General features: G+C 40.0%; 1 protein-coding gene across 1 annotated transcript in view; it reads left to right on the plus strand.

Moving 5' to 3' along the window:
* Positions 1 to 25,570, plus strand: part of Cpne4 (copine 4) — a 470,230-nt gene that overhangs the window by 282,398 nt on the left and 162,262 nt on the right. The gene's annotated exons all lie outside the window — the stretch shown is intronic.

A 25,570-nucleotide genomic window follows, 5' to 3' on the forward strand; every position in this document is an offset into this window, starting at 1 on the left:
CCCAGCGGCAATAAGGCCAGCCCACCATAGTGTCAGTGAAGACCAGGTAGAGAGCCAGAACTTCCATCCCTGCCCAACAAGAATAAGGAACCCACAGTTAGTGGTGTCAGTAGTGGACAAGAGAGAGATCTGGACTCCTCCCTCTGCCTGGCAGTAATGGGCAGTGCCCACCACCTGTCACAGTTGTATCAGGAAAAAAAGTTAAAAACAGTGAAACAAAATATTATAAATTAGATCCAGAGTCTCATAACATAGTAGAAAAATATCCAGTTTCATTTGTTATACCAAAAACCAGAGGATCTCAAACCAAATTTTAAAAAGATAAGTAGTGGTTACCAGTATTAAGATCGCAGAGATGCTGAAATTGTCTGACAATGACTTTAAAACAGCCATAATTAAAAAACTTCAAAGAGCAATTACAAATACACTTAAAACAAACAAAAAGATTAAAAGCCTAAGCAAAGAAATAAAGATCTAAAGAAGAACCAAAGGGGAATTCTAGAACTAAAAGATGTACCAACTGAGATAAAAAGCTCAGTGGATGGGTTCAACGGCAGGATGGAAGGAACAGATGAAAGAATCAGTGAACTGGAAAACAGAACACCAGAAATTACCCAGACTGATAAATAGAAAGAAAGATAGATTGAAAAAAATTAATAAAGCTTCAGGAACCAGTGGAAATGTAACAAAAGATATAGCATTGGTATTATCAGAGTCAAAGGAGAGGAGAAATACCCAGAACTGAAAAAGTACTTGAGAACAAGGCAGAAAATTTAGAGAGATATAAACCTACAAACTCAAGAAGCTAAATGAACTCCAAACAAGATAAACCCAAATAAATTATTGACAAGAGACATCAGAGTTAATCTTTTGAAAAGCAAAGAAAATGAAAAAAAAATCTCAAAGCAGTTGGAGAAAAGTGATACCTCACCTATAAGGCAAGAATAATTTAAATAACAATAATTTATCTTCAAAAGACTTAGAAAAGGGAGTGACACAATATTGCTCAAGTTCTGAGAAAAAGGGCTGAATCCTATAATCCTAGAATTCTATACCTAGGAAAAATGTCCACAAATGAAGACGTAATAAATTCATTCTCAAATAAGGAAAATTAAGAGAATACATCACCAGTAGCCCTTAAAACAGGGCTAACAGATCTCTGAATAGAAGGAAAGTAAAAAATAAAGAAGCTTAGAGCATTGGGAAGAAAGCAAACTATAAGCTATAATACAATAGTTACACAAACTATAATCTATAATATAATAGTTTTACTCTTCCTCTTAAATTCTACATTGTGTCTGATAGTTGAGGCAAAAATTATAAATATTTCTGATATGGTTTTTAAGTACATAGAAAATATTTAAGATAATTATACTATAGACAGGATGACAAAGGACACAGAGGAAAGAGAAATTTCTGTCTTGTCATTTGATCTGGTAAAAGGGTAATACCAGTAGATTGTGATAGGTTATGTATATATGATGTAATACCTAAAGCAATTGCTAAAAATGCTATTCAAAGAATTGCACCAGAAAACACAGATGAGTCCAAATAACATTCTTACAAAATGTTCAAGCAGCTGGGTGCACATCTGTAATCCCAGCAGCTCAGGAGGCTAAGACAGGAGGATCATGAGTTCAAAGCCAGCCTCAGCAAAAGCAAGGCACTAAGCAACTCGGTGAGACCCTGTCTCTAAATAAAATACAAAATAGATCTGGGGATGTGACCTAGTGTCCAAGTGCCCCAAGTTCAATCCCCTGTAGCAAAAAAAAAAAAAAAAAAAAAAAAAAAGTTCAAGCAACTCACTGAAAGTCAGAAAAAATAAAACAGAGATCAACCACAAACTAGCAAGCTTAAGTTCCAATGTACCAATAATTACAATAAATACAAATAGTTTAAATATACCCATGGAAAGAGAAGGATTGACAGGTTGGATTAATGAACATGACCTACCTACATGCTGTCTGTAAGAATCTTACTTTGAGTATAATAATAGAATGGCTTAAAAGTAAAAGGGTGAAAAGAGATGTATCATGCAAGTATTAATCAAAGAAAAACTGAAGTGACTACATTAATATCAGATAAAATACACTTTAGAGCCAAGAAAATTGACAGAGAGGACTGCTATATAGTGTGAAGAGTGTCAATTCATCACAAGACATAATGACTTTGAACCAACAGAACTTCAAAGTACAATATGAAAAAGCAGAAAAAAACTGAAAGGAGTAAGAGACGAATTCATGATTATAACTGGAGACCTCAAGACCATCATTCAGTAATTAATAAATAATGAGAAGGAAAACCAGCAAAGATACGGAAGAATTCAACATCATCAACAGACAGGATCTCATTGATATTAATGGAACACTCCACCCAAGAGCAAAATATACAAGTGTCTTTACAACTGTCCACACAACATATACTGAGACCATATTCTGGGCCTTAAAACAAACTTCAACAAATTTAGAAGAATTGAAAGAAGACTTTGTTCTCCAGCCACAATCAAATCAAACTAGAAAGCAATAACAGATAGACAACAGGAAAAAGCACTGAAAAACAAACAACACACTTATAAATAATCCATGGGCGGAAACTTGTATTATCTTGATACCAAATGCAATCGCGAAGAAAATAAAAAGATACATTGGATTGAATAAAAATGAAAATGTAACATCAAAACATGCAGCATGTCCTTAAGGAAGGACTGAATTGGATATTTAGACCACTAAACTATATATTGGAAGAAACGAAAAGTCTCAAGTCAATAACTTAAACTCCCACTTCAAGAACTTACAAAAGAATATCAAAATAAATCCAAAGCAAGGAAAGCCATAATAAAAAAGATAAAATCAAATAAATAAAATAAAAATTGAAAAGCAAAGAGAAAGTCAATGAGGGGTAACCCTGAGCTACTTAGCTATAAATCTAACAAAACATGAACAGAATGTGTATGCTGAAAACCATACAAATAAAATGAGAGAAATTGAAGATTTAATTGCATGGAGAACATGCCATTTTCATGGAATAAAAGACTCAACATAATAAAGATGTCAAATCTCTCCAAATTGATAAGCAAATTTAACACAATTTCTTTCAAAATATATGCAAGACTTTTTTGTAGATGTGGACAAGATTGTTCTAAATGGTAGAAGAACTAGAATAACTAAATAAAACAACTTTGAAAATGAAGACTAGATGGGAGGAAAAAGTCTACCTGATTTCAAGACTTTATCATACAACTACAGGAATAAGGATTGTGTAGTTCTGACCAGGGAGTAGATGCATAACACAGTGGAAAAGAACAAAGAACCCCAAACATAACCACGGAAATATGCCCAACTTTTTCTCCCAACTGATTTTTTTGGTTGTACTAATTAGTTACAAGTGGCAGTAGAATGCATTTTGACACATCATACATAAATGGAGTATAATTTCTCATTCATCTGGTTGTAGATGATGTACTTACACCGGTTGTGTAGTCAATCATGTATGCACATAGGATAATGATGTCCTCCAATTCATTCTATCATTCTGACCTCCACAACCCCTCCACTCCCTTCACTTTCCTCTGTCTAATCCAAAGTACCTCTATTCTTCCCTAGCCCCAACCCCACTGTAAACTAGCATCCACATATCAGAGAAAACATTCAGACTTTGGTTCTTTGGGATTGATTTATTTTGCTTAGCATGATAATCTTCAGTTCTATCCATTTACTGGCAAATGCTATAATTTCATTCTTCTTTATGGCTGAGTAATATACCCATTGTGTATATATGCCACAATTTCTTTATCCATTCATTTGCTGAAGAACACCTAGGTTGGTTCCATAGGTTAGCTATTGTGAATTGAGCTGCTATAACTTTGATGTGGCTGCATCACTTGTAGCATGCTGATTTTAATTCCTTTGGGTATATACTGAGGAGCAGGATAACTGGGTCACATGGTGGTTCCATTCCAAGTTTCCTAAGGAACCTCCATACTGCTTTCCAGAGTGGTTGCATCAATCTGCAGTCCCACAAGCAATGTATGAGTGTACCTTTTCCCCCACATCCTCGCCAACATTTATTGTTGCTTGTATTCTTGATAATTTCCATTCTGACTGCAGTAGGATGAAATCTTAGAGTAGTTTTGATTTGAATTTCTCTAATTGCAAGAAATGATGAACATTTTTTCATATGTTTGTTGATTGATTGTATTTCTTCTGTAAAGTGCCTGTTCAGTTCCCTAGCCCATTTATTGATTGGATTATTTGGTTTTTTGGTGTTAAGTTTTTTGAGTTCTTTATATATCCTGGAGATTGATGCTATATCTGAAGTGCAGGTGGTAAAGATTTTCTCCCACTCTGTAGGCTCTCTCTTCATATTATTGATTGTTTCCTTTCCTGGGAAGAAGATTTTTAGTTTGATACCATCTCATTTATTGAGTCTTGATTTTACTTCTTGTACTTCAGGTGTCTTGTTAAGGAAGTCAATTTCTAAGCCGACATGGTGGAGATTTGGGCCTACTTTTCCTTCTATTAGGTGCAGGGTCTCTGTTCTCGTGCCTCAGTCCTTGATCCACTTTGAGTTGAATTTTGTACAGGATGAAAGATAGAAGTTTAATTTCATTTTGCTACATATGAATTTCCACCAACTGACTTTTGACAAAGGTACAAAATCAATTCAGATAGTATTTCTGGTGCAAGCAGAGATGCATATTAAAACAGCAACAAAAATACTTTTGATCAAAGTCTTACATCTTACTAAAAAATTAACTCAGAAAAATCACAGATGTAACACAGCTACAATTATACCGTGTACAACCTAAAACTAAAACTTTTAGAAAAAAAAAATTAGAAGGAAATTTTTGGGATCCAAAGTTTCGACTTGACACCAAAAGAAGAACAATCCATGAGAGCAACACACTGATAAACTGTAATTCCTCCAAATTAAAAACTTTGGTCTGCAGAAGACCCTTTTAAGAGGATGAAGAAAGAAACTGCAAACTATGAGGAAAAATATTTGCAAAGAGTATATCCAACCCAGTACTAATATCTTGAATATATTTAAAGATTTTCAAATCTCAACAGTCAACAACAATCCAATTAGAAAATCAACCAAATATACAAGGAGACAGTTCACCAAAGAGGACATACAGACAGCAACTAAGCACATGAAGGGTGTTAGCTACTCGGATCCCTAGTGACTTAGGGATATTAAAATTAAAACCACAATGAGCTAGCACTACATACCTATCAGAATGGCTAAAAAAGTTTTAAATGACACAACAAAAGCGACAGGGGATTTTCAGAAACCGAATCACTCACATTTTGCTAATGGAAATGTAAAATGGAAGGGCCCCACTCCAAAACAGTCTGTCAGCATCTGTAAAAGTTAACACACAACTGCCACGTGACTCAGCAATTGTACTCCCGGGCACTGATCCCAGAGAAACTAAGATTTGTGTTTACAAGTCTCGTTGTAAACAAATCTTTATAACATTTTATCTAAAATAGCGCAAAAACGGAAACGGATGTTCTTCAACAGATAAATGGTGATACTGTGGTGCCTGCATATTGTGGCATTTTTCTTAGTGATAAAGAACAAACTGCTGATATACACACTCACATTCACCTGGATCAATCCCCAGAGAATTATGCTGTGTGAGAAAAACATCAATCCCCAAAGCAAACATACTGTACTTGTCAGTCTAAATAACATGGAGCACGCGGAGAACAAATAAGTGGACGCCTCAGATAAGAAGAGGGTGGAGATGTGAGGGTGCAGCTGAGGGGTCCACCGGATATGCTGTCCGAATGTCGGTTTCCTGGTTCTGATGCTATCCTGTGCTCCTGTCAGTGGCTGCTTTTGGGGGAAACTGAGTAAAGCGTAGAAGGGGTCTCTTTGTATCATTTCTTACCGTTGAATGAAAATCTACCATTAACTCAAAATAAAAAGTTGAAGTAAAAAAATAAAATAAATGTACTTGTGAGATTAAAAATATCTTCTTGATATTAATAAGCATACTGCTTCCCCTATTTCCATCTTTGATGGACTTATTGAGGTACTTATTATTAAAATAAATACCAATAGCTTTTTTATTTTCAAACACCCTTACAATTCTTCTTGTTAATTCTGGTAGACTTTTTTTTTTATTTGTTCTTTTTAGTTATACATGATAGTAGAATGTATTTTGACATATATGTACATGGAGTATAACTTCCCATTCTTGTGGTTGTATAGGATGTGGAATTACCTGGTCAATATGTCCAGTTCATTCTACTGTCTTCCCTATTCCTAGTCCCACTTCCCTTAATTTCCCTTTGTCTAATCTAATGAACTTCTATTCTTCCCTCCCCACCCTGCTTATAGCATGTTAGTATCTGCATATCAGAGAGAACATTCAGCCTTTGTTTTGGGGATTGGCTTATTTCACCTAGCATGGTAGTCTTCAGTTCCATCCATTTACTCACAAATGCAATAATTTCATTCTTCTTTATGGCTGAGTAATATTCCATTGTGATTATACACCACAATTTCTTTATCCATTCATCTGTCAAAGAGCACCTCGGTGGTTCCATAGCTTAGCTATTGTGAACTGAGCTACTATAAACATTGATGTGGTTGTGTCAACGTAGTATGCTGACTTTAAGTCCTTTTGGTATATACTGAGAAGTGGGATAGCTGGGTCAAATGGTGGTTCCATTCCAAGTTTTCTGAGGAATCTCTATACTGCTTTCCAGAGTGGTTGAACCAATTTGCAGTCCCATCAGCAGTGAGTGTATGAGTGTACCTTTTCCCCACATCTTCACCAACATTTATTGTTACTTGAATTCTTGATAATTGCCATTCTGACTAGAGTAAGATGAAATCACAGTGTAGTTTTAATTTGCAATACTGGTAGACTTTATTTGAGTGTATTGGTTCTTTAGAGATTTACAATCCTATAATTAGCAAAAGAAAGAAAAGGCACTTTAGCTATATTTTCTAATTATCTGCCAGTTTTCTTTTAATTTTCTTGTCATATTGCTTTCAAATGACTTTCTAGACAATACTAAACCATAATATTAATAGGCACTTTTATCCAGTCTGACTCTATTACTGATTTTAATTACAATTGTTTTGTTGCTTTATTTGTTCCACTTAGATTTGATTTGCTCTTGGTTATTTTGAGTGGTTTCTCATCATCCCTAATTTACTCCGTATCGTTTTCAACATCTATAGATATGATCACATGGAAATTTCCTTATATTTAACTCTGTTTATATTGCTGGAATAAACTCTATTTGATCATAGTGTATTTTGTATGCACTGCCAGATTCTTCAGCCGATGTTTTATTTAGAATTTTTATATCTATATTACTAAATGATTACTTGTATTACTTTTCTACTGTTCTTTGTCAAGTTTTGCTAATACATTTGTGCTGTACCATGAAATTAATTGGCGAGCTGTCTAACTTTCTCTATGGCCTGGAACAATTGAAACAACATAATTATCTGTCCTGTAAAGGTTAGGTAAGTCTTAACTGTGAACTGCAGTGATAGATCTAATGACCTTTATCGCTTTGTCTATAGTTGCAGACACTCAAACTTAAGTCTGTCCACACTTTCTACTTCTTAGATAAGTTTGAGTAATTTGTATTTTGCTAAAAAAAATTTCCCTTTGAAAAATAATTAGCATATTTTTCAGTCCTTCCTGCATTTGTGATTGTTCTCTTTTATCTATTATCAGACTGCTAAATGTTGGTCTATTTTATTTTGTTTTTCAAAGAACCACCTCCTGAATTTATTTATCCTTTTAATATTTGTTTGTGTTTATTTTATTTTGTTGATATAACCTTTTATCTTTATTAATTCTTCACAGTTTCTTCTGGTTTGTTGTATAATTCTAGGTTCTTATGATGAATACTAATTTGCCATGATTTTACTTTCTATTCTTTAGTAGTAAAGACATTTAAGGCTATACTTTTTCCAAAGAGAAGAATTGTCACCGAGTCCCATAGGTTCTTCTGGGAAGCATTTTTTCAGTTGCCTTACAAGATGATTTGAAATTTCCACTTTTATTGTTTCTTTAAAACAATAATTTTTAAGGAAGTTTGTTTTAAAATTTCAAAATAAGTAAACATTTTCAGTCATTATTTTTAAATTTTTCATTTCTTTTTTTATTTAGTTGCGTTCAGAATGTGTGTCCTATAAAATCCCACTGTTTAACCTTTCTTAAGGATAACTTAGTAGCTAGTTATCAAGCTAATGTACATTACTGCTTAATGAACATAAAGAAAAATGACTCCTATTCAATGAGGATATGGTATGTATGTACACATCTCTGTGTGTATAAATTATATGTATCTATACACATGTGTGTATTTATATATATATACACATACTCACACACGTATTATGTAAGTACACACATACACTGAGATTTATTATAAGGAATCGATTCATGAAATCATGGTGACCAAGAAGTCCCAAGATCTTCAGTCTTCAGTTGGCAATTGGAGACCCAGGACAGATGATGGGGTCCTTCCAGTCCACATATAAAGACCTGGCAGGTAGGAGACTCAACAGTGTCAGTCGTAGTCTGAGCCCAAAGACCCAAGAACCCAGAGATCCTGGGATGCAAGTTCTAGTCCAAGCCTGAGTTCAGAGGCCAGAAGAACAATGTCTCAGCTGAAGACACACCAAGAGTGAATTCTGTCTTTCTCGGGCTGTGTGTTCCCTTCAGGCCATCAAGGAATCGAATGGACACTGGAGAAGGCGATTGGCTTTACTTATTCTACTGTTTCCAATATTAATCTCATCCAGGGCATGAGGGCATGGACACACCAGAAAAAAGATGCTTAATCATAAATCTGGGCACCCTGTGGCCCAGTCAAATGAACACAGAATTAACCCTTACACCCCTCAAGGTGAAGGTTCACCTTCAAACATCACATCCTCACATGACAAAGTCCTAAGGAAGGGAGGGCAAAAACGTGCACCCTTGTACCCTTTCTTTATGAAGGAAGGAAATGTTTATTTCCAGAAGCTTCCAGTAGCTATCTTCTCCAATTCCACTGGGCAGGACAGGGTTGTATGGGCAGGGTTTGAGAGAAGCTGGGATAGTGAGTCTCCCTAGGGGGAGACTGGATCAGCAGTAAGAAGAAAGAGAGAATGGTTATTGGGTACACAACCAGGAGTGTCTGCCAAGACTCCTGCTTGCCTTCCTAGTCAGACACATGTTTCTCTCTTATTCAGGAATAAAATATCAACTCTGTCCCATGCCAGTATGCTTTTTGTCCCCTGCTTCCACCCCCTACTCCAACTAAAAAAAAAAAAAAAAAGATTTTCAAAAAACTTCCCTGATTTTTTTCCTTCCTCCTCACATGAGAACTTTGGAATCCTCTGCTCTTACCCCACCTCATTCCAACTGTAAGATTTTTGGATATAAACGTGGATCTGATATTCAGCCAGTTCACCCTAGTTTACTCATCTTGGTTGCTTAAGGTAACTATCCATTAGGACTGGGTCAGCATTCGCTTTGATTGGGTGATGCCTTTACTGACTCACTTGCGAAGTCTTTTATTTTTTATTTTTTAAATTATTTTATTTTATTTGTTCTAATTAGTTATACATGACAGTAGAATGCACTTATACATTGTGATAGATCATACATGAATGGGGTGTAATCTCTCATTTTTCTGATTTGTACATACTGTAGGATCACATTGGTCATGCAGTCACATATGTACATGAGTTAGTAATGTCTGTTTCAGTCCACTCTCCTTCCTACCCCCTACCCCTTCCTGCCCTTTACTCCCCTCTACCTAATATAAAGTAACTCTGTTCTTCCTTATCCACCCCCATTGTGATTTTTGGCCTATTTCACTTAGCATGATATTCTCTAATTCCATCCATTTACCAGCAAATGCCATAATTTCTTTCTTCTTTAAAGCTGAGTAATATATATATATATATATATATATATATATATATATACACACACACACACACACACACACACACACACACACACTCACATACCACATTTTCTTTATCCAGTCATCTGTTGAAGGGCATCTAGGTTATGTTAAGTGTTTTAAATACTGTCCTCATGTACTTTGTGTATCCCACTGGAATATACAAACAATAAACCAAGAAAATTATAGAATTTATAATATGTTAGATAGTGATAAGTGCTAAGGAGAAGAATTAAAGCAACAACTGAAAATGAGAACTATTAGAAGAATGAACATTATAGAGCTCTGGGAAAGGCTTCCATGAGAGGAGTTAGGGTACAGATGTGACGGAAGTGAGAGAAGGTCCTGTCTTGGTCTGTTTTCTTTTGCTATAACAATTCCTGTTTTATAGTGTGGAAATGAGCTGCCCCCCACCCCACAAAGCTCCTGTGTTATGTATTAATATTCAGAGGTGGAATGATTAGATTATGAGAGCTACAACTTAATCATGCCTCCTAGTTTGAATGGACTAACTGGGTGGTAACTGAGGGCAGGTAAGCCACGGCTGGAAAACTGACTAACACAACCTGAGACTGAATAGTTTCAAAAAAGTGGAAGTTTACTCGGTCCACAGTTCTGGAGGGTGGGAAGTCCAAGGGCACGTTACTGGCATCTGGTGAGGGCCTTTGAGCCGAATCATCCCATGGTGGAAGGGAGAAGAGCAAGAAAGAGTGAGAACAAGAGTAGGTCAGACTCACTTTTTTTGGGGGGGTGGGGGTAACCCAGGATTAAATCCAGGGGTGCTTTACCACTGAGTTACATCCCCAACCCTTTTATTTTTTTAGTACTGGGGCATTGAACTCAGGGGAGCTTAACTACTAAGCCACATCCCCATCCCCAGTCTTTTTTCTTTATTGAGACAGGATCTTCATTAAGTTGCTTAGGTCCTCTCAGTTACTGAGGCTGGCTTTGAATTTGCGATCCTCCTGCCTCAGCCTCCTGAGCCGCTGGGATTACAGGCATGTACCACTACACCCAACCAAATTCACTTTAATAATAAGCCCACTTTCATGTTGCCATTGAAACAACATGAATCCGTGCACAGTCCCCATGACACAATCTTCTCTTATTAAGCCCTATCTCCCAATAATGTTGTGGTGGGAATGAAGTTTCCAAAACATAACTTTGGGGGACATATTTAAGCCAAAGCAGGTGTCATGTGAATATCTGGAGCAAGAGCATTCCTGGCAGAGGCGATAACAAAGGCAAAGGCCCTGAGGTCAGAGTGCACTTTGGGCTCTCAGAGGAAGAGCAAGGAGGGCAGAGTGAATGGGGACAAGGGTCGGATTACGTTCCGGTACGTCAGAATGGCAAGGTGGGGCTGGTGGGCATAAGGGTCGGACTTGAAGGACCACACTGGGAATTCTGAGTAACACGAGAAACTGTTGGAAGATTTTAAAGAAAAGAATTATCATCTGACTTGAGTTGTAACAGGATCACTGTGATGAGACTAGATTACGAGGGACGGGGAGGTAAAGGAAATGACCGTTAAGTGGGTATCCTAATAATCTGAGGGGTGGGGGGACAGTGGCAGCAGTGAGGAAGGTGAGAAGTGACCAGATTCAGTGTCTACTCTGAAGAGAAGACAGGATGTGTCCATGTGTTGGATTTGGCATGTGAGGAGAGAAGGTCTCCCGTTCAGCCCCCGGGTTTTTACTTCAGCAGCTGGAATGGTGTGGGCATTGGCTGGGATGGGGCAGCCGTGGGAGCTCAGGGCAGAGGGCTTCCCAGGAGCTGTCTTGACACGTAAGGTCTTGGTGCCCACAAAATGTCAGGGGGACGGTGGACAGTCCGGTGCAAGATTCAAGTTCCCTTTCCGGGCTCATTCTCACACCATCCAGTGACAGGTGTTCAGCAACAGGACAGTGGCTCTCAGGTTCTCTTCCCAGCCAGTCGGAAGAGGGTGCCTACCGTCGGACGTGACTGGTTTTATTTGTAAGGCCCTGACTTCCTGGGAGGCAAGCCCAGGCCACCAAAGCTTAGATTTTAGCCAGTGTTTGGTATGAAGTCGTACTTTTCCCCCTGAGGTAGGGAAGCTAGCAAGGCCTCCCTGTTTTGCTGGTGGTCTGTGTTGAGTGCCTTGGGGGTGCTTTCGGGGCTGCCCCTGTCCTGCTCTGATTGTTCCTGAGTGAGGCATGCAGGTTGTAGCCTTCCTGGTCCCAGGGGATGAGTGCCCTGGAGGGGTCTTCTTGGCCCTTCCTCTTCCTGGTTCTCTCTGTTAAAACATCTGGCTGCTCTACCAGGTGGCTTGTTGCCGAGTGACGTGGGACTACCAGCCCTCTCTTCATTGCTCTTCAACAAAACCTCCCTGGTTGTGACAAGGCATCTAGATAAGAACGTCTCCAAGTTTTATTTCAAGTATAAACCATTCCTCCCAGGCAGGGTTTTCCTCCTCAGCTCGTTTCTCCCGTTGGGCAGAACCTGTGTGCAGAGTAGAGACAGCTCTGTTAAGAGATAGGTAGCCGCTAGGGAAGACATCCGGGCCTGAGAGACCAGTTTGGAAGTCATCAGTTTGTGCGTTTTATTTACAACCACGAGATTGAGTGAACTGCCCTACACAGAGAAAACAAAAGCAATCCAAGAAGAAGCCTCGGAAGAGGCCAACATGCAGAGCTGAGCTAAGGCATTTAGCTCTCCTCTCCTGAGACCAGAGCCAGGAACACGGCTCCATCAGCCACAGGCCAGCTCCATCTGAATACAGGGACAGTTTGAGCCTCACTACCTTGGGAGACTTATCCTCCTATGACTTGGTTATAAATGTGCTTCTTCCATTCATCAGGTGTAAATATGCCTCCTCTCAAGAATTCCTTTGGCTCCGTGGGTGGGAGATAAGAAGAATCCCTTCCTATCCTGACTGTGCTTGCTATCTTGAAGCAGAATCAGGGCAGGCAACTTTGACATTCATGGTTGGTGTGGAGAGAAGTACTGGGGTATGACGGATAAAGCAAATAAAGGCGGAAGCAGAAAACCCGACTGCAGGTTCAGCAGTTCAAGGAGCTGAATGTGTAACCTGGGCAGGTCTCTTAACTTCCTCAAGTATCATTTTCTTTGCTTTTAAAATGAAGTCGTTGATTGTATCTACCTTGCAATGGTGTTGAGTTCTAAAACGTAAGTGGCATAAGGTAATTAAGGTAGCATGTAGTAGATGCTCAATAAACATAAGCTTCTTTCCTTTACTAACCACAGAGGGCAGGGAAACAAAATCTGAGTCCACCAAGGAATTCCTATTGTAGTTGTTCCTTCTCTATCAAACTATCTACCTTCCTATAGTCAGATTCTTTTAAGGCTACCCAGGATTTTTTTTTTTTTTTGATCAGGTATGATAAAACATGCAGACATGGAAACTGTTATGAAAGAAGAAATTTATTTTTACTCTCAGTTCCCTAGAAACAGGAAGCAGGGCACACCATGCAGATCCACCAGGGTCAGTCAGGAGGCAGAGGGAGAAGGGGAGACAGGAGCAAGAGTTTTTATTGTCATTTTTTGTGGGAAGGAATAGGTGAGGTAGAGTAGGGAGGTGTAGGATTGGTTTGAGTAATTTCAGAGGGCTCTAGGGCAAAAGGACTGTTCCTCCTCCCCTGGCCTTGGGGTAACTAGGGCAGGAGAACAGTGGCCTGAGGATAAAAGCTGGATAGAGGAGGTGGTTTGGGTATGGGCTTGCAGTCACATGGTTTGCATATGAAAGTCACACTCAAAGATAATTATATCACTAGCAATTGGCTGGCCCTGACAGGGCAAATTCTCCAGGAACAGCAAGGTCCTCGGAAGTCAAAGTATGGAAAAACAGAGCAAATAAAAAAGTAGGACTAATGCACATATTTTATTTTGTCTATGTGTTTGCACATGTGCATTGGACCAAGAAAGATGGTTCACATGGGACCAAGCAAAATCAGGAACTGAAAATGAGCCATAGACAATCCATAACCCCTAGACATATCCAGTAGGTAATTAAAAACGATCCACTCTCTAGCTCCCAGAGCCAGTATGTTTTAAGAAATCATCTTTGGATTCAGTTATACAGTTAAAATTCCAAGTTTTGGAAGGAACCCTAAGAATTTTAATCCATACCTCATCCCTTCTGAAAGCACCCAGAAAACCACTCTAGAGGAGGGACCTCACATAAGAGATGTTAATAAACAGACAAACAGAGAGTCTGCCCTTAAGGGCAAAAGAGAGAGAGAGAAAGAGAGTGAGAGCGAGAGGCAAGCAAATGGCAGGGGAACTATTTTTCTTTTAATTTATTAATTTATTTTTTGTTTTTAGTTTTACAGACTTCTTTTTGATTCATTGTACACAAACGGGGTACATCATTTTGTTTCTATGGTTGTGCACGACGTAGATTCATACCATTCGTGTAATCATACATGTACCTAGGGGAATGATGTCTGCCGCATTCCACCATCTTTCATAGCCCCTCCCTCTCATTTCCCTCTACGTAATCTAAAGTTCCTCCATTCTTCTCTCACCACCCACCCCCACCCCCATTAAATATCATCATCCACTTATCAGGGAAAACATTTGATATTATGGCATTTGCAGATAAATGGATGGAATTGGAGAATATCATGCTAAGTGAAATAAGCCAATCCCAAAAACCCAAAGCCGAATGTGTTCCCTGATAAGTGGAACTATTCCTAAGTAGTGGAAGTTCACAGGCCAATCCAACCAATGACTGACGAGGAAGTTAACAATCTAGACTGTAAAATGGTGTCTGAGGCGGGGGCAGAATCAGGGGAGAAATGCCTGCGGCCTTGTCCCCTTCACCTTCCCTAACCTGTTGCTTGAATCTCTTCTTCCTGCCTGTGTCTTCTTTCTTTCTTTTTACTTCTCTTTATGGGGTCAGCATCTGCTTCCTTTTGGTCTCTGCCTGTTAATGCCTAAAGAACCTGATGTCTTATTGTACAAATACGAAACACACCCCGCCCAACCTCCAGAACAGCAGCCAGATGAGGTAAATTGTGTATAATGGGCTTGCAGAACTGCCATGTATGGCCACAGTGAAGAGTCACTTGTATTTGTCACACACATTGTACATCTGAAGATGAGAATGTGTCTCTGTCTCTCTCTGAGCTGGGGTGGGGGGACCTACACTGCAAGGCATCCGAGTGCCCAACAGCCACCGCCACGCAAGACTGTCTTTCAGGTGCATCTGAGGTTTTCAGCAGAATGAATAGGACCTTGAGTAGGACATCTGTCACACGTTGGACTGCATGATTTGGGATGCATGGCAATGTATCAAGTTTAATACTGAACTCCTGGGGCTTAGTCAGTGCTGGGAAAATCACGTGCACTCATTAAATCTTCCTTCGGTGAATAAGTGACGACATGGAAATTAGTAGAGACTGCTGATCAGAAACATTTTGCAAAATGTTTACATTAGCTGGATTAATAAATAAGAAAATAAAGGTTTGATTGCTCTTCAAAGAAAAAGAATCTTCTGGAAGGCCAAGTTGAGGGACTGAGATCACTGATGTTATAACAAGGAAGCAATATATTTTAGATGATATTTCCTGAACTCTTTAATCTCTTGAGCAAGGGATCAACATAGAAGACCTGTTTTATAGCTTCAAAATGACAAAGAACCTTGAGGATTTAGCAGAGGCTCTCAAAACTCTCTAGCTAGTATTGATTTGCTGCTGCTTTGTAATCATGAGTTTGCAGAACCCCAGTGCTTGTGAAATGTGTGTGTAATAAATATTGATTGCTTGATGATTATTGTAATGATGCTGTTGATGATGGGAAATTTTGCCCCTTAGAGATTTGACCATGCCCACTGGTAGTTGTTGTACCTTAAGAAGGACCAGGTAGCGTGAGCTCCTCAGTGTACTAACAGAATTAGTGGCAGTGGGAGGTGCCTCTAAGAGAGTCTTGTTATTTCAGAAAAGAGGTCTATTGCCATATGTATGCATGTATTAAAGACAGAGGAAGTAGGATTAAGAATGGGAAGGAGAAAAACACTTGAAAGGGTGTTCACATCTTATAATAAAGATGTTATCTAGAAACAACAGTCTTAGGGTAATTGCCACAATGATTCATTCTACCCAAGTGGTCATCCACAAATTGAAAATCCATTCAGATTAATATCCTGTTTGCCAATGCTTTTCATTTGTCAGGAACTCTCTCTGATGTTTACATAGGAAGAAGCAAATAGGAGGGGGGAAAGTCTATATTTGGAAAGTTTTGTGGTATGTGGAATAGAACCTTCTATCACTCAGCCTATTGCAGGGTAGACACAAGGTTCCCACAAACAGGATTCAAGAAAGAAAGTGCGACTCCTAAATTCTGGGTATCTATCCCACTACCCTTATGTAGTCAGTTTCAACTTTTAAATTACCAACTGTTGTAAAGTATTATAAATTCTTTCATTTCCAAAGGAACTCTTTCAGGAACTTGGAAAATGATGAACAAATTGTCTGGAAATGGAGCAAAAGGAGTAGGTTTTGGGTACTGAGCCACTGTGGGAAGAAAGTCCAGGTATGTTATACAGTTCGTGACTGTCATAGAGGTGACACCCTAGATCTGTGTCTGGGCAAGGTCTATCAAAGCCGTGTGGCCTCACTTGACACGGAGAGAAGGCAGGAGACCTGTGCCACATATTGGAATCCACCCCAGTCTGAAAAGAAACCTAGGCATCTCTGCCATGCTGTCTTCTAGCTCCTGAGCTAGGGTTTCGTGATAATAAGAATTTGTGATCACATGGGTCTGGCTTCAGATAAAAGTTTAACATTTCAGTAAGATGGTAGGGGAGAGAAGTGGTCGAGAGAGACATCAAGAAAGAATAGAGGCAGAGCCTATGGAAATTGTAGAAAATATCGAACACATTCATGAGTTAAGAATTCCTTTACTAATTTGATATATAAATACTGAACACACAGTATGTACATATTTATGTCACTTTGCATAAAGTATGTTGCATGTGAATCAACTTTCCCCATGTATATTTGGACATTTTTTGTTCTCAAAGAAAGTGTCCTTAAGACATTTAATGGAGATGTCTAATTTTTTAATACTTTAATATATTTGGCACATACTCATGCATGCATACTTCATGAGATGGAAAAGGAGAACGTAGAAAGTTTGGAAAATATTAGAGGAGCTAAAACATTTATTGGCTGTGTGGCTTCTTTAGAGTCTTTAATATGTACTCTGCATTATGACTTTCTAAGAAAAGGATTCAGTGGGAAGATACTTCCAGGAGCTACTTGGCCAATTATCATGAACTGAAAAGAAATGCTACCTCAGAGTATGAATCATCCCACACAGAGGACGGGCAGTGATGTGCAATGGGCTGCTGTTAGCTGGCCATGCCAGGCTGGCTGGGCCTCAGGTCCTCTTCACTGATGCCTAAGTAGTAAGGAGCTGGGCCAGTCCCGTCCCTGAGATCCCACTTTCCGCCATGGCGTCTTTGCATGGGATTGCCTCCTGCATGGAATTTTGTTATTCTCTTGTGTTTGTTCGTGCTTGTTTTGTTTTTGGTTTTTGGAATTTGCTTCCAGTGTTGGAAGGGATTAGGCTTCACTGACACAACCACATACACACACATAAAGGCTGAATATAGATATATGTATGTACGAGCCCCGAATTTTGTAGGCACACAACGTAGGATGTCCTGGACTTTGGGTGGTGGCATGGAGAACTGCACCAGGAATCGGGACCAAGCTAGATCTGGTGATCAACTGCTAGCGTGTATCCACAGAAATTTGAGAACATCATTTTAACACCCGTGGACCTTGGTTTCCTCAAAACACAGGAGGAGATGAGGAGTGACAGACATGTGACGCAAGAGCCACTCATCCCCCTCCTACCTGCAGGGCAGGCCTTGCTAAGGTGAGCATTCTTCCCACAAGGTTTAGAGGCAGCCAAGAGAACCTTCTGTCACTCAGAACCAAAAGGCATGACGAACCTGCTGCCATTCCCAGGCTTGATAAACCCTGAGAAGGTAAAACCTAAAATGACTGCTGCCAGCACATGCAGTTAGATCTACCTTTTTTTCCTGATAGAAGAAAAGTGTCAGGGAGAGGTGAGCACTCCCTCATGAACGACAGAGTGCTGCGGGAGAAAGCAGTGGGCGTAAGGCCGACGTGCTCCTCCCTCCCTCCCCTATGGCCTTTGAGAAGGTCCACTTGGATCCTTTGGACAATTGGGGATTGACTCATATGCAGAATGGCCACTGAATATTCTGAAGGAATCAAGAGAGGGCAAGTTGGAACCTAGGGAAGCTGATCCCAAGCCACAGGATAACTCCCATCACTTTGTCCCTACATGGGACTCCGATGGTGAGGAGGACTAAGAGGCCTCAGGCAGCTCACCTGCACAGCCTGCTGGCTGGGGAGATGGCAGACTTAGGATGCACATGCAGCATCCTGCAGATGAGTTTCTCGGCAGTATTTTCAAACATCGATTATTAAGAAAACCAAGGCTCTCCATCCTTGGATGACCTCTCTGGAGAACTCTGCAGCTGTGACAGGGAGGAGAGATGGTGGGAACATCCTATCAATAACCAACATCTGGGTGAAGTGCAAACTGCTTTATATTCATGTGATATTGGCCTCCAAGCTCCTGTATGCTTAGGATCTGACTACAACTTGGAGTGGCTGCAATCCAACACCTTCCCACTCCTAATCCTGGTGGACTCTGCTTGGCTTATAAGGCATTTGATTTAGGACTGAACCTCAAGATTTCTTCTGAGCCCTTCTAGAAGGACTCTAGCTTGGTGGAAAAAACTTGAGGAGAAAAACATAACAGGAGGAAGAAGAGAAAGTTTGGAGACTGGGAAAGGCTTTGTTGGATATTCAATAGTCACACTGAAAAGAATTTTCAGGTTCTATTGTGCAGCTGAGGGTGTTACAAATTGGTGTTCTCTCAAAAAGCTTCAAGAGTACTGCGTGTTCAGAGTGGTCTTGCCTGAAATCATTCTGGTAAAATGTTAGCTGAGTAGACTTGTCCTCTTCAGGAGAGGTGCCATGTCCCAGGACAGAGCTTTATGGGAAATCCATCACTTTATAGCTGACTGACTTTGGGGAAGATGCACATGAGCCTAAGTTTCCTCATGTGTAAAATAGGAATAGTGGTAATTTACGGCTGTTGGGATGTCAAGTGAAGTGTTTGGAACAGTGTCTGGTACTCAGTAGGTGTGTCTTATGAGTCATTAACATGGCTGAGGAACAGGGTGCTCTTGCAAAGGGGATTTTGCCACAGGAATCACATATGATTTGCCAGATTTCAAAATCTTAAAAGCCTATATATAATTCATTAATCACAGGTGACCAGACTAGACACAATTTCATCTGCCTTGAGATATAGAAGACTTTTCTAGTTTGTCTTTTTTGTTTGTTTGTTTAATATCTGAGAGTATTTTAAAGAACATCACAGAACCAGTCAAGGTTCTATCAGAAAAAAAGATGTTGGTGAAGTGCCCCCATATAGATACATGGGCAAGATCGAAGGAATCATCCAGGGATACTAAGATGCCCTGGGACTAGCAACGGTGGGATTCTACTCTTAGTGGGGTCTGGTGGCAGGCAGAGGTGATATCCTGGAACTCAGCAAGAGCTGGAACTTTGCAGAAAAGGCAGCTAGGAAGGTCTGTAAGTGGAGGGACATAGTCACTGCCAAAATTATAACATGGCGCAGGGAGAGAGAGAGAAAATTACACCAGCGTCTCTCTCTCCGCACCTTCTGATCTCCTGTGCCTCCCCACTGACTGAAGGAGGGAGAGCTGGCAAAGAAACCTGAATAAAACAATCCCTGCAGGCCAGGCTCCTGGGACACAGCGGAGTGGAAATATCTGGAGATGCAAAGGAGAAATGACCACCATATTTACTAATTCTCAAGAAGGGTGTGGGCCAGCTAATGAAGTGCTTAGTTAGATAAAACATCCAAACAAACCAACCTTTTCCATTACGTGGTCGTGTCATTCAGTCATCATGTCCAGTGTTGAGGTGAGAAGCAAAATGACAATTTCCAAAGATGTAGGACACAATGTGGTTCAGAGATTGGGGTGCAGCTCAGGTTCCTGGCCGCCATCCACTTTGGAGCTGAGTCATAACAGTTAGTAATAATAATGTCACCAGTTCTAAACTTAACTATGCCCTGAAATCATCTGGATAGATTTTTAAGCTGCCAATGCCTATGTTTCACCCACAGAGATTCTAATTTTTGGGGGGTCTGGAGATTCCCAGATGGTTTCAATATGCAACAAAGTTTGAGAAATACTGGTACATATTAAAATCAACTAGGAATCTCCAGGCTAATTAAATAATCATGTGCATACCATACAAGATTTCATTGCAGGGACAGAGTGGACAAAGGCTAGAACAGTGCTGTCCATGTGTGACTATTAAAATTAAAATTTTAAATTCAGTTCCTCAGTCCTACTAGCCATGCTAAATAGCCACAAGTGACTGGTGGCTACCATCTAGATCATGCAAAACATTTTGGAAAGTCCTAGCATACAGCACTGGGTCTGTGGTAGGAACCCAAAACTATATGTCTTGGGCTTAAGGTAGAAAAATGGAGCAGAAATCAGGAACCTCAATCTCACAAGCTGAATGCTCACACGGGGGGGAAGGAACCCCTGCAGAGGACATGAGGCATCCAGCACTGGAAGACATATTTGAGACCCAGGCCTATCTGCCAGTTCAGTCAGGATTGGCTCAGCCTCTGCATGGATGGAGTCAGCAGCCTAGAGGGATTAGGAAAGTCACTGAAGGAAGTAGAAGACCTAGAACGCATGGTTGGCTCTGGAGAACTCTCTAAAGGCACCAACAGGGCGATGTTCATTTCATTAACTTCTGAACAACACGCTCAGGCAGGGTGGTACATTTCTGCTGCTTGCTTTGAACCACACAAGCCCCAGACTCTGTTTAGGGGTGAAAGGAATGACGAGCTGCAGGTCCTCCAGTGGACTGATCCTAGGGCTCCAAAATAGGGAACCCCACTGGCACCAGCAGCCCTGTTATGGAGAACCAGGTTAAGTACACTGCAGGATCAAGAGAGGGCTCAATGAATTGAATTGGATTTAGTCTCATCTAGAGTGCTTGAGGGGTTACTGCATGGTGGGCCAAGAATGCCTTTTTGAAGTTAGGTCCCTGAGAGGTTCCTGGCTGGATGTTTCTTGAGAGGCAGGAGGTACATGAGTTTGCTAGAGCTGCTATAACTAAGTACCACAAACCGGGTGGCTTAAACAATAAAAAATTCTCTCACTCTTGTGGAGGCTAAACGTCTGAACTCTGTGTGTCACATAGTGCCACACACAGCTGAAATCCCGAAATTGAGTAATTTTTTTTCTGCTGGCTCAATGATTTATTATCTAAGCTTTATATGGTTTCATAGGTCTTGGAAGTTATATGATTTGAAAAATCGCCTGTAATAAATCCTTTATTTTTTAACATAAAGTTAGCTGTTCTTTATTCAGGGAAAATTAGTTTTCTACCCTTACTAAATATATATTGAAGAAATACTTGAAGAATATCAGTTTGAAGGAATATCTAATTATGATCCTGCCCAGAGGGCCTGGGCGTATTTCTCTGGCCTGTGATAGCATTCTTCACCAGGACCCTGGTACCCTTGGGATGAGGGTCTGTACTTCTCCAGGAAATCTCAGAGTGTCCAGTGACTGGCACCAATTTCTGGCTCCTCCCTCCAGTGCCTCCCCACTAATAGCATTGCATTATTTAGCCCTCATTTCTCTTACCACTTCACCTGTGGCAGTGCCAGCCCTTGAGAGTCCTAGAGGGTATTGCCCATTGTGTGCCTGGTCTTGAACTGGTCATTGGTGGCCCAGGGACCTTGTCCAACACACCACCTAATTTCTGTGGGCAGCGTTCAGGGCCTCACTATTTCCGACATGTCCAGTGGACAAGCCAGATCTCCAGACACACAACTGCAGTCTTGCTCATTGACTTTCCCCAACAGCTCCACATTTTGTTTGCTCTCTTATGTGTTACTTTGAACAACAGGGTTTATGAGGAAAAGCTTCAAATTTGCATGACGATATAGCCTGGGGATTAATCAAGTAGGCTGTGGAGCGAAACTGCTCGGTTCAAATCCACCTCAGCTACTTTCAAATTGGAAAAGTTATGGAGTATTTTTATCTCCCAGTAGGAGGAGATAATAACAAGTACCTACTTGGTAGTGTCATCGTAAGGATGAAAATTAAGTGCCTGTCAAAAGATTTGAACAGCCAGTTAATCATTAAGATATACAGATGGCAAATAGGCATATGAAAAGATTCTTAACATTATTGGTTTTAGGAAAATACAAATTAAAACCACCATGATACCATCTTATCCCTATCAGAACCTAAAAAGTTAAACACACTTAGGTCACTCCTAGGAATTTACCCAAGAGAAGAGGAAATATATGTCTATGCAAAAGCTTATAGGTGAATATACACAGCAACTTTACATGTAATAGGCAAAATCTGGAAACAACCCAAATGTCCATCAGTGAAATACTACTCAGCAATAAAAGTGATGAACTGTAGATATGCTACAATGGATAAATCTCAAAATAATTACATTGAGTGAAAGCAAAACAGGACTATACACGAGGTACCATTGATACAATGATACAGAGAATATCAACAATAATCTATAGTGGCAGAAAGCAAATCAGTAGTTTCTTGGGAATAGGGGGAGTTGGGCCAGAGCAAGGGGTTATAAAAAAGAGCAAAGAAACTTGTAAGTGGGGGGTTGGATACATTCACTGTCTTGATTGTGGTGATGGTTTAATGCACATATCAAAATATATTGAATTTTTAAAAGTGTGGGTTATGTAGTTACACCTCAATACTGTCGTATTTTTTCAATGAGTGTCTTCTGAAAGTATTAGTTATTATAAATGTTCTCACTGTACCAAAAATATTTTAAATAAATTTTGTAAAACAGCATCTCACCCAAAGCAATATTCAATGATAGCTTCTATAGCCATCCCACCATAACACTGCTACTTCAGCCCCCTCTCTTTCTAGGGATGCTTATGAATAAATAGGAATTAAGGGGAACAGCCAGGCCTTGAGGTCAGAAGCCTGAGTTCAAGGGCACACTCTGACATCCAGTGCCTTGTGCTGACCTTGAATTTTTATATGTAAAATAATATAAAGGTACACCACATGATTGTTCTAAGAATTACACTTTTTAAATGGATACAAGCATGTTCTGCAAACTATAAAGTGATGTGAACATCTCATTCATTATGACTAAGAAAGAGAAGAGATAAGCTTCACATTTTTGCAGACTGGGTAACAGAGGGCCAGCAAGATTAAAATAAACTTTGACCAAACACCAAAAACCAAAAAAACCCTCACCTCACACAGGAGCAAGGGGTACACCCCACAGCTTCTTATTTTTCCTAGACTGATATCCCTATCCTACACTCACTCACTGTTGTGGTTTAGATATGAGCTATACCCCAAAAGCTCATGTGTGAGTCAATACAAGGAGGTTCGGAGGTGAAATGAGTAGAATATGAGAGTCAGAACCTAATCGGTGGATTAACCCACTGATATGGATTAACTGGGTAATAATAGTAGGTAGGTGGGATGTGACTGGAGGAAGTAGGTCACTGGGCATGTGCTTTCAGGGTTTGTATTTTGTCCTGGTGGGTAGAGTTCTCTGGGCTTCCTGTTGTCCTGCCTTGAGATGCTTTCCTCTGCCCCAGCCTTCCTCCATCATGTTCTGCACCCCCTCTGACCCAGTGGGAATGTCTGAAACTATGAGCCAAAATAAACTTTTCCTCCTCTGAGTTTTTCTTGTAAGATCCTGGTCACAGTGATGCCTAGCCAACTAAAACACTCACTGAATAGAATCATCTGGGGGTGAAAACAGGAATCGATTTTCATTTTTATTTTTTGATACCAGGGATTGAACCCAGGGCACTCAACCACTGAGCCACATCCCCAGTCCTTTTTATATTTTATTTAGAGACAGAGTCTTGCTAAGTTACTTAGGGCCTTGCTAAGTCACTGAAGCTGGCTTTGAACTCATGATCCTCCTGCCTCAGCCTCCCAAACCACTGAAATTACAGGCATGTGCCATCATGCCCACCCCCAGCAGGAATTGATTTTTAAAGAAAACTCCCCCAAGAGAGGAGGAAAGGAAAAGTTGAGGTACTGGGGAATGAAATTAACGAAATTCTATTGTTATATTGTGTGCATGTCTGAAGCGGTAATAATGAATTCCACTATTATATATAATTATAATGCACCAATAAAAAAGACCAGAAAGAAAGAAAAAAAGCTAGTTCCTCCGGTTGATTCTGCTGCAGCTGGTAGCACCAGTTAAGTGGAAGATCTTTTGAAAGGAACTGCCTTGACCTTGAGACCTCTCAATGAGAAATATGAGCTGTCCTCGTCTGTCATTCAACAAAACCTGGCTTCAGCTGCAGTGAAAGACAGGGCATCTCCCCTAATGACGGGAATGTGGAACACTTTGAAACATCTTAATATGCTCGTGGTATCCCAAGTCCCTCCCTTCTCCTTTCCTTGGCACTTGTTCTTTTCCTGAGCACTTATGCTCTTAGGGTTCTTATTGGCCAGAGATTATCCTTGGATATTGTCTGTCTTGGTAATGCAAAGGCATATTGCTTAATTTCTTTCCATCTTCTCATTTCCTAAAAAATAAATAAATAAATAATAATAATAATAAAAGCAAAAACAACAACAACAAAAAACCTACAAGTCAGTGTTACATGCCGGCAGCTCACCTTGGATAGCATGAGGCTTGATGCCAACCTGAACTTTATATTTATGTGGGAATGCCTTATGAAAATCAAGGATAGCAGCAGAATTGGTGCACATTACCTATTTGTGCCATTTGAGGGTAGTTACAGCAGAGTAACAAAGACTGTAGTTTCTATCTCCTACCTCTTATCATTTGAAACTTCCCAGGACTCTCTTCTGTCTGTCACAAGGAGAGAAGATATATTTTCTGTGTCCTGAGGATGTCAAATCCACTTATAACTTATTTCTTGGGGGTTATTTTGAAACCCTGTATCAAAAGGCACCACATGAATATAATTAAATCTCTTATATGACTCATTATTCCATTCATTTGGACCAGCTGTTGCAAAAATGCCTCGGGGGAATGTGGGGGAGTTCAATGAGGGAGAAGGGTCTGGAAGGAACTAGAAGACTACAGAGTGGCTGTTCTGTCTGAGTGGGGTGGTCCCCAATTGTCGCCCTGTAGGATTGTGGCCCAAGTTGCCAGATATTCTTCTTTATTTCCAAAGGCAGGGCTATTGAAACACCCCTTTACGTGTTGGCAAATTAAGAAAAAAGTATTTAAGGTAAATGAGATACTTCTAAGTGGACTTATACTTGTGGACTATGAGTTTGTGACCTCTGATGTATACCATTATTTAAAACTGCCATCTCCAAACAACTGAAAAAAAATATTTATGTTAATGTGGTAAATCCTGGTACTTTCACAGCCAGAAGCATAATTGGGACTAACCCCGCCCCCACCAAATTAATATTATATATATACATAATTTTATATATGAATATAAAAATTAGCTAAAAGAGAGAGGCTGGGTCTTCATGGGAAGCCAGGATAGTTAATAACTATTGCTATGAACAGTAACTCAAA

Source organism: Sciurus carolinensis, chromosome 9 (genome assembly GCF_902686445.1).
Source record: "Sciurus carolinensis chromosome 9, mSciCar1.2, whole genome shotgun sequence".
NCBI lineage: Eukaryota > Metazoa > Chordata > Mammalia > Rodentia > Sciuridae > Sciurus > Sciurus carolinensis.